At 38.3% G+C, this 10,461-nt stretch overlaps 1 long non-coding RNA gene across 1 annotated transcript in view; it reads left to right on the forward strand.

The window, feature by feature from the left end:
• The window catches only part of LOC110264648, a 10,457-nt gene continuing 1,609 nt past the window's right edge, over window positions 1,614-10,461 (forward strand). The window contains exons 1-2 of the long non-coding RNA XR_002350823.1: window positions 1,614-1,766; window positions 1,878-1,890. This is a non-coding gene — a long non-coding RNA (uncharacterized LOC110264648). The remainder of the gene's footprint in view (window positions 1,767-1,877; window positions 1,891-10,461) is intronic.

Below are 10,461 nucleotides of genomic sequence, written 5' to 3' on the forward strand. Positions count from 1 at the left end.
TGTAAAGTGCTTGATGGAGTTGGAAAGTTGAAGCTTTGAGGTTGATGTGAGATTAGTGTGCGGATGTTGAGCACGTTGTTTTAACTCCATCTTGTTTTATAGCCTTCGATGCCTTATTCTTCTACCACATGTTGAACCATGTCACCTTTTTGCCATGAGCCTGTCTTGTAATGTTTGCTTTGCAACCATACTCCTACCTTTGCCTCCTTATGCTGATGACAATCAAAGTATTTGAAAACCGTATATATGTTTATATGTAGAGATATTTTGCTTCTTTCTTAAATGTGTTCAAAGGTGAACTGTTATGGAATTTCCTTCGTTTTGTATCAATTTTCGAGGGCAAAAATTTTTATAAGGTGGGTAGAATGTAAGACCCAGAACTTTTGAAAAGTCTTATTATGATCAAGTCTCAAATCATATGGTTATTTATAGCCTTAATTTCAGAAATTATTTTATTAAAGATAATTAAGGCAAGTTTTGATTTATTGGATTTGAGATAAGTTATGATTATTATCCAATTTTATAATTATTGGATTATTTTCTATATTTAAAGTATAAGGTTGATAGTTATGAAGCAATAAAGATTTTATATGATTTGGATTAGATAAGTAATATTTTAAATATTATTACTGCTATTTTGAAAAATGAAGAAATTAAGTATATTATTTCTAATTTTTAGATTTGGGCATTTTATTGAAAATAATTTGTAAAATTGATGAGCAAGTAGTATTTTCTATATACCTCTAGTGTTGGATTTAATTTGGGTTTCAATTACCATATTATTCTCAACTTTATTTGAAATTACCAAAATGCCCCTAACCCTAGCTTTTGAAAATAAAACCCTAATTCCTAAGCATAGCAGCCGCCACCCCTTTTCTTCTTCCCTTCAGCAAACCTGCAACCCAACAATTTCCTAAGAAAAAAGGAAACAGAAGCAGAAAACGCAGAGAAGGGAGAGTGCGCCGGCCAGGGGGAGAGAGAGAGAGAGAGCTCGCTGCCGCCGCGCTGTGCAGAGCCGCCGCTGTTCGCTCCCCAGTTCGTCGTGCCCTGTCGATGCCACGGCGCCGCCGCCACCGTGCCACGCCTCATCGTCGAAGCTCGTCATTTGCCACTGCCAATCGCGAAAAGAGAGAGACAGCAGCGCTGAGAAGGGGGGTTCGAGGGGGTAGCTACCATGTGCGAGCTAGAGGAGCTCGTCCCTACCGTTCTGCCGTCGACGTTGAACCTTGACCGCCGCCGTCGGAGGAGCCCGAGGAGGCAGAGAGATGATGCGACGGGAGGAAGGGGATAAGCCACCGCGACGCCGCTGGAGCTCCTGTCGCTGTCAGAAGCGGCCACCACCGCCGCGCCCAGCTGCCGCTGGGAACGCCTCAGATCCGTACTGTCTCCACTACCGTTCACCGCCGCTGATGTTGGCCTTCGCTGCTTGCCGAAAACCCTCCCAGTGCTCCATAACGCTTTTGTTGCTCTGGGTCGCCGCTGCTGCTTGCGCTGTGAGCGGCTGCACCGCTACTGTTGTGGTTGGGGGTTTGCTGTGTATGGTCGCCAGAAAACCTTTCTGCCGCCGGAGAACGTTTTGCCGGTAAGGGTTTTATTTGAGGTTCTTGTCCTTTTTGAATTCCAAGAATACCGTAGTCACTGCGTGTTGGTTTCAGTTGGCGCGATCAAAAATTATCGTCGTTGTCGCTCAAGGTGGCTGCTGGGCTGCCGCTGAACCGGTTCGCAGACCGTCGCCGTTTCGGTTCGGCCGTTTCTTCTTCGGTTCGGTAAGCATTTCGATTTGAAAGCCCTTTTGTTACTGTTCTGTTATCTTACGCTGAGGTTTGTGGCGTTAATTGCTATACGATTGAGTTTCGGTTGTTATATGTTGCGATTAGAGTTGTTGAGACTGTTGCGAAAGTGGCGTGGAACCGAGGTTTTGGCTGACGGGATTTTGATTGTTGATCTCGGGTCAAGGCGGAAAGGATTCTGTGACGCGTTTGGGCTATGGTTTTGCGTTTCAAGGTAGGGGCGTTTTCCAAAAACTATGTTTTATGTATTAGAATTATTACATATGGATACTGATGTGAGACAATTGGTATTTGGTGATTGTATCTGCCTTGTGTGTTATTTGATTGTCTCGATTCGGCTTATGAGCCTGAGATGATTTGAGAAATGAGATCTTTAAAGCCAAGGTTGAAAAGAGTTGAAACTCGATTTCAAAGTGAAATGAATTGAGAAAATGATTTATGGCTTAAATGCTGACTTTATGAATTTAATGATGTTGAATGGTGGAAGTGCTGTTTTGTTGTGAGCCGGAATGGCTGTGTATGATTATACATATTGGTTGGTTCTGGATTGAACCGTGAGCCGGAATGGCTATGTATGATATGAATATTGGCTGGTTCTGGACTGAACCGTGAGCCGGATGGCTGAGATGGATGTTGATCCATGGATGAGATTGAATGCATGTTTATGCTGAATCATTGATAAATGTGAATGTTGCACTTCCAATATCTGAGATACGAGTTTCCCTGGGTAGTAGCAGTAGCTAGCCACCACGTGCTCCAGGTCGAGACTTGATACTCTGTTGACCCTATGTCGTAAGTGTGGCCGGGCACTGTGAAAGGCCCGGATGAGCTCGCCCCCGTAAATATTCACCAGTGAGGGTGATGGATATGGATCATGATTATGATCAAGTTTATGATGAGTATAACTCGAGTTGGGATGCACGACAGAGGGACAGTCCAATGGTTAGCTACCAGGACTTGTCGGGTTGGCTCTATAACCGACAGATGATATCATCAGCCACTAGGGACAGGCATGCATCATATGCATTTGTGTGACATTGGTTGGGTGTGCATATTATACTTGGTTTGCCTATGTGATTAATTGCTAACTGTTCTACTTGTAATAACTGTTTGTTTGTGCTTGAACTTCCTATCTGTGTTTGCATCTGGGACTCTGTTGGATTGTGGTGATTGGTTGTTGGTTGGATTGTTTGGGCCTAGGGCCGTGGTTGGAATGAGATGAACCAATGCTTGATTTTGGTTTCGTGTTTCTAGTTGGGAATAAATATGAAAGGCTACTTTGGTTCAGTATAGATAAACCATTTTGAAAGGCTTTGATGTTTTGAGAAATGAACGGTTCCTCTTTTAGAAAAGATTTCCGACTTTACTTGTATTGTAAACAGTTGTTTTTAAAAAGTTTTCAAGCTAATTCAAATATTAATTTTTTCCAAAATAATATTTAGAATCCAAGACGGAGTTAGAATATTTTCCAACAATTCTAAATCTTTAGGGATGAAGAACGAAAACTTAATCATAGAATAAATCAAAGCATAAACCTCATATAAAATAAAACACTTAGATTAACAATCAATAGAAAGATGAACAGAGCTCCTAACCTTAATAATGGAGGGTTAGTTGCCCATAGTGCAGAAAATTCAAATCCTAATCTAATGTGTAAAACCTAACTAACAAAGAAGAGAAGCGACCCCCCCTTAAAAACGTCTGACCTCTCTCCTTAAATACTAACCTAAAAGAAATTCAAAATTCAATTTGAGTTGAGCTTTGGACCAACCACTTAAATGATAAAGAATTTGAGGACTTAGTGACTGAATTAGGTCCCTGGGAGGTGACACAATTTGGGCGTGGGACGTGGTGTAATAACCGGAGTGAACGCTTTAATAAAATAATAATTTAATTGCCCAAAATAGGTTCAAAAATATAGAAATGATATTTTGAGAATACAAAGGTGCAATTTGATTTCAATAAATTTTTCTGAGTTGAAAAATGTATCCTTTTCGAAAATTTTTTGTAAAAATGTGTACTGGCACTTAAGCCGGTAATACCGGCTCTAGTCTGTCCAGTACCGTATTTTAGAAAATAAGATTTTGAAAATTGATTTATTATTTTGAAAGGACAAAAATAATTTAGAATTGAAAACCGGGCACTAATCTTAAAGGTTTTGGTCCAAAGTGGGCCAAATGGACCAAAAATACTAACGGGTTGGACCGGGCCCAAACGAGGGAAACGCGGATTGAGAGAGAGGGAGAAGAAAGGGGGTGACACTATTCATTGTCACCTTCCGGGAGCCATAACTTGAGCTACGGAGCTCTGATTGACGAGCCGTTTGTAGCCACGTGAAGCTCTCGTCGAGCTCTTCATTTTTATCTAGGCTTTGCTGGTAAGAACTTGCATCTCAAGCTCCAGTTTCCTGCCCTAGCATTTCTGCATTTTTAGATTTGGTTTTGAGTAGATTTTGTGATTTTGCTTGTTTAGGTGATCTCTAGTAGCGGGTAATTGTCGGGCTTTGCCGCAATCACCACTGGATAAGGTAAGGAACCTCTATATCCTTATGGTTTGGTGTAGTGTGAGCTTTAGTTGTTAATGCATGGTTATGTTGTATGTATGAAGCTTGTTTTTGGAGTTTGTGGTGGCTTTTGGTTTGGCTTTGGTGATTTGGAGCTTGTTGGAATCATGTTTGGTGTTTGAGCATATTGGGAATCGGCCAAGGTATGGTTTCGATTTTCTTTATGTAATATGTAATGTTTCTGGAGACTTAGGCTAGTGGCCTTTATGATAGAATTGAATAATATGGGTGTATGATTAATTGTATATGAATATTATGATTGATGATGATGATGATGAGGGTTGAATGAGTTGTATGTGGGAAAAGTATGATTTTGATGATAATATGATGATTGTTCGAGGTAATTATGATTGATAATGATTATGAGTATTGATGATGATGAATTGATGATAATGTGTCTATTTAGATGGAAGTTTAGAAATATGTAACGTTGATGATTGATGGGAATGGTGAGTGGTGATTGATAAACCCATATTTTATGATGTATTTTGTGCTCAATTTAAGTGATTTATTCAATCCTTCACCCACTTATTCATGTAAATTGCACGGTTTTACTTTCCCTTCCTTATTTTATGATATATGCGAAAAACATATTTCCTATGCCTTAAAAATATTAATTTTAATTATCTTTTATTACCATTCGATGCCGTGATTTGTGTGTTAAGTATTTTCAGATCTCATAGGGCAGGAATGGCTTAAAGGAAAAAAAAGGAAACATACAAAAATGGAAGGAAAACACAAAAATGGAGTTTTGAAGAAAAGGCAGTAACGCGAACGCATGGACGACGCGAACGCGTGCCTAGCGCGAAAATGCAGCTACGCGAACGCATAGATGACGCGGACGCGCGCCTTGAGCAGAACGCAATTGACGCGTACGCGTGACTGACGCGTACGCGTGACCCACGTGAACGCGTGACAGACGCCACGTACAGGAATCTGCAGAAAACGCCCCTAGCGATTTCTGAACCCTTTTTTCAGCCCAAATCCAAACCAGAAACAGAGAATATAAGCCAGGAAATGGAGGAATCAAAGGATATAGGTAGAACAACTAATTAATAGATACAATATTCACAATTTTAGGATTAGATGTAGTTTTAGAGAGAGAGGTTCTCTCCTCTCTCTTAGGATTAGGATTAGGATTTCTATCAAGTTTAGGATTATTTCTCTTTCATCACAGGTTTAATGTTCCCTTAATTTATTTTCTACTTTTATTTATTCCAATGCTTTTACTTGTTAATGTTCATAATTTGGCTTATAAATTTTTCATGTTGAGATTTGAATATTCTGTTTAATGCAATTTGAGGTATTTCCGTTTATGATTGTTTTATTCTATTTGCGAATGCTTTTAATTCAATTTAAGATATTTTTCCCTTTTGGATTTGGTTAAGTAATTTATAACACTTGAGTTATCAAACTCAGCTGTTGATTGAAATTGAATTCTTTGCTGGTTAATTTGTACTCTAATAACTCTAGTCTTTCCATAGGAGTTGACTAGGACCTGAGGATCAAATTAATTTGTCCACTTAACTTTCCTTTGTTCAGCAAGGGTTAATTAAAAGTGGGAGCAGAATCCAATTCTCTTTACACCTGATAAGGATAACTAGGATAGGACCTAAATTTCTTATACCTTGCCAAGAGATTTTTATTATTATCAATTTATTTTCCTTTTCATTTAAATTACTTGCCCCTTATTTCCAAAAACCCAAAAATATAATGTTTTACATAACCAATAATAAATCATACCTCCCTGCAATTCCTTGAGAAGACGACCTGAGGTTTGAATACTTTGGTTATTTATTTTTATTGGATTTGCTTAAGTGACAACCAAACTTTTGTAAGGAAGGAATTCTTGTCGGTCTAGAAGCTATACTTACAACGCGAATTTATTATGAAAATTCTAGATCGCGCGAGAGTATCGTTCTTCAAAATGGCGCCGTTGCCGGGGATTTGCAAACATGTGCCTTATTATTGGTTATTGTAAAAATTGTATTTTGCTTGTTTATTTGATTTTATTTTTGTTTTAATTTTTATTATTTACTATGAATTCTCACCCCTATCGCTTTGAGTTTGGTTCCAATGCTGTTGAAAGGAATGGAAATTATAACAGGAACATGCATCAATGTTAAAACAATCAGAGATGGAAGGAGCCACGAGGATCTGATCAACCCTTTAGGCAACAACACCCTTCAAGATACCATGAACCACGACCATTCCATAATGCATGTCAAGACAATAGGTACGGTGGACCCCTTCGTGACGACCATCACCCACCAAATTACTATGGTCAAAAACCATTCCGAGGTGCATACCAAGATGATAGATATGATGGACCTCCATCATATGCCTATGAACCACCTCCTCAACGCAGCTTTGAACCACCACACTCACAAGCCAACTACCACCATTCACCTCCATATGACCCTAACCCGTATCCACCCCAATTTTAACCCAATTACTCCCAAGAACCACCACTTTCCTATACACCATGTCCATATCCATCACTTCAAGAATCAAGGGAGCAACTCAAGAAAACATTTGAAAAATTTCATGCCACACTTTACCAATTGAATCAAGCGATAAATAGACTACCTTCCCGATGTTCGGACACTCAAGGAACCCCCATGGCTTCATGTGGGCAATCTAATGAAGAACGCAGCATGAAGGAGATACTAGAAATCCCATTGGATAGAACGGAGCATGACTTTGTATTGGAACAAGTGGAGGAGGCTGAAATTATAGAAGAAGAAGAATTGGTTGAAGACTTAGGAGATGCTGAACCTCCATGGGAATCCAGAATTGTGGAGAATTCCGTCAGGAAAAGTACAGTTGATGCTGAGGAGGATAGTGAACAGCCCCCAAAGCAGGTATCCTATGAAGAACTGGACGGAATAACTCAACAAGCAAGTTTCCTTGATAATGAAGATCACGGGTCAAATTCTCCTAGCAATGAACTTGCATCCACAAGTGAATTCTTTGAGATAGAAGAATCTTCCCCAAGTGAATACGAAGATAATGCGAAGGTAGATTTTTTGCAACCTCTAACTTATGACTTGAGTGATGAGGAAGATATCGAAGACTTGGATCAAGATGTGGTTGAAACCGAAGAAGTCTGCAAGGAAGTGGAAGAATTCACAGAAGAACACAAGGGAGAAGAGCTTGTAAAACCACTAGAAACACATATCTCGAGGCCATGACCACCCAATACTAAATTTAAGTGGGTAAAATCCTTAGCTTTCATCTTTACTTTTTCACTTGAATATGGTTTGCTTGAAACAGATGGCCAGCTTAGAGCTCTTTGCGGCTTTAAGAGTAAAAGGGAAATGGTTTGTGCTCAAGGCTGGTATGCAAGATTCAATAAGGTTTCATGCTTCCATCTGAAGTGTAAGGATTGGTTTCGAGTTCGATTGAATGGGTCTCGGAAAATGTTTGGTCATCTTGGTGAGAATGCAACTTCCAAACTGCCCGGCTGGAAAAATATAGATCGAGACAAAGGCGGATATAAAAGCAAAGTTTGGGATCTTGGAATCTATTCTGACATTCAACATCCCGGGAACTTGAGAACCTATTTAAATTTACTCAAAGGCTTTACATGCCTAGTTTGGGACTGATGAGCGGATAATTTATACGCTTTTTGGCATTGTTTTTAGTAGGATCTAGTTACTTTTAGGGATGTTTTCATTAGTTTTTATGTTAAATTCATATTTCTGGACTTTACTATGAGTTTGTGTGTTTTTCTGTGATTTCAGGTATTTTCTGGCTGAAATTGAGGGACTTGAGCAGAAATCAGATTCAGAGGTTGAAGAAGGACTGCTGATGCTGTTGGATTCTGACCTCCCTGCACTCAAAGTGGATTTTCTGGAGCTACAAAACTCGAAATGGCACGCTTCCAATTGTGTTGGAAAGTAGACATCCAGGGTTTTCCAGCAATATATAATAGTTCATACTTTGGCCAAGAATAGATGACGTAAACCGGCGTTCAACACCAGCTTTCTGCCCAAATCTGGCGTCCAGCGCCAGAAAAGGAGCCAAAACCAGAGTTGAACGCCCAAACTGGCACAAAAGCTGGCGTTCAACTCCAAGAAGGACCTCTACACGTGCAACACTCAAGCTCAGCCCAAGCACACACTAAGTGGGCCCCGGAAGTGGATTTATGCATCAATTACTTACTTTTGTAAACCCTAGTAGCTAGTTTATTATAAATAGGACCTTTTACTATTGTATTAGACATCTTTGGTCTCAGTTTTAATCCATTGTTCATCTTAGGAGACTATTGATCACGTTTTAGGGGGCTAGCCATCTCGGCCATGCCTGGACCTTTCACTTATGTATTTTCAACGGTAGAGTTTCTACACTCCATAGATAAAGGTGTAGAGCTCTGCTGTTCCTCAAAGATTAATGCAAAGTACTACTGTTTTCTATTCAACTCATCTTATTTCGCTTCTAAGATATTCATTCGCACTTCAACCTAAATGTGATGAACGTGACAATCATCATCATTCCCTATGAACGCGTGCCTGACAACCACTCCCGTTCTACCTTCGACTGAATAAGTATCTCTTAGATCTCCTGACCATAGCTTGCTTCATACCAACAATCTCCGTGGGATTCGACCCTTACTCACGTAAGGTATTACTTGGACGACCCAGTGCACTTGCTGGTTAGTTGTGCGAAGTTGTGAACCATGGTATTGGCATCTTGTGTTTGGCGCCATTACGAGGGAAAGAAAGAGCAATGAATTTTACATAATTAAAGTGTAATCACAATTTCTGCGCACCAAGTTTTTGGCGCCGTTGCCGGGGATTGTTCGAGTTTGGACAACTGACGGTTCATCTTGTTGCTCAGATTGGGTAACTTTCTTTTCGTTTTCTTTTAAAAAAAAAAGAAGGTTTTCAAAAATTTTTCAAAAAAATCTTTCAAAAAAAAAAATATTTCTCACCTGTTTTCGAAAAAAATAAAAATGTTTTCAAAAAAAAAATATATTTTTATTCAAAATTTTTAAGAATGAATTCTAGTGTTTCATAAAGCATGTTGAAGCCTGGCTGGCTGTAAAGCCATGTCTAAATTCATTTGGACTGAGGCTTGCAATTTGTTATCAAGAGCAAGCTAGTTGTTGCTAATCCACCTGCTGCTGTTCCTGATATCTTGCTGAAGCTTGGCTGGCCATTGGCCATGTCTAGTGTTTTTGACCGGAGCTTTCATTGAAAGCTTGGCTGGCTAGTGAGCCATGTCTAATTCCTGGACTGAAGCTTTAGACTAACATGGCAAGATTCCTGGAATTCATATTAAAAATTTTGGAATCCTTATTTTTCTTTCTTTCTAAATAATTTTCGAAAAATATAAAATAAAAATCCAAAAAAATTAGAAAATCAAAAAAATCAAAAATATTTTTCTGTTTCTTGTTTGAGTCTTGAGTCATGTTATAAGTTTGGTGTCAATTGCATGTGCATCTTGCATTTTTCGAAAATTCATGAATTCATAGTGTTCTTTATGATATTCAAGTTGTTCTTGGTAAGTCCTCTTGTTTGATCTTTGCATTTGCATGTTTTGTGTCTTTTCTTGTTTTTCATATGCATTCTTGAATTCTTAGTGCCTAAGCATTAAAGAATTCTAAGTTTGGTGTCTTGCATGTTTTCTTTGCATTAAACATTTTTCAAAAATATGTTCTTGATGTTCATCATGATCTTCATAGTGTTCTTGGTGTTCATCTTGACATTCATAGTGTTCTTGCATGCATCCCTTGTTTTGATTCAAAAATAAAAGAGAAAAACATGAAAATGATGTTTTTAATTTTTCTCTCTCATCATAAAAATTCAAAAATCAAAAAAATATCTTTCCCTTTTTCTCTCTTAAAATTTCGAAAATTAGATTTGACTTTCTCAAAAATTTTTAAAATCTAATTGTTTTCATGAGTCAAATCAAATTTTCAATTTAAAAATCTTATCTTTTTCAAAATCTTTTTCAAAAATCAAATCTTTTTCATTTTTCTTAGTTATTTTCGAAATTATAAAAATATTTTTCAAAAAATCTTTTTCTTAATTTTACTACATAATTTTTGAAAATAGCATTAACAATTAATGTTTTGATTCAAAAATTTCAAGTTTGTTACTT

The sequence above is a fragment of the Arachis ipaensis genome, chromosome B07 (genome assembly GCF_000816755.2).
Source record: "Arachis ipaensis cultivar K30076 chromosome B07, Araip1.1, whole genome shotgun sequence".
Classification (NCBI taxonomy): Eukaryota; Viridiplantae; Streptophyta; class Magnoliopsida; order Fabales; family Fabaceae; genus Arachis; species Arachis ipaensis.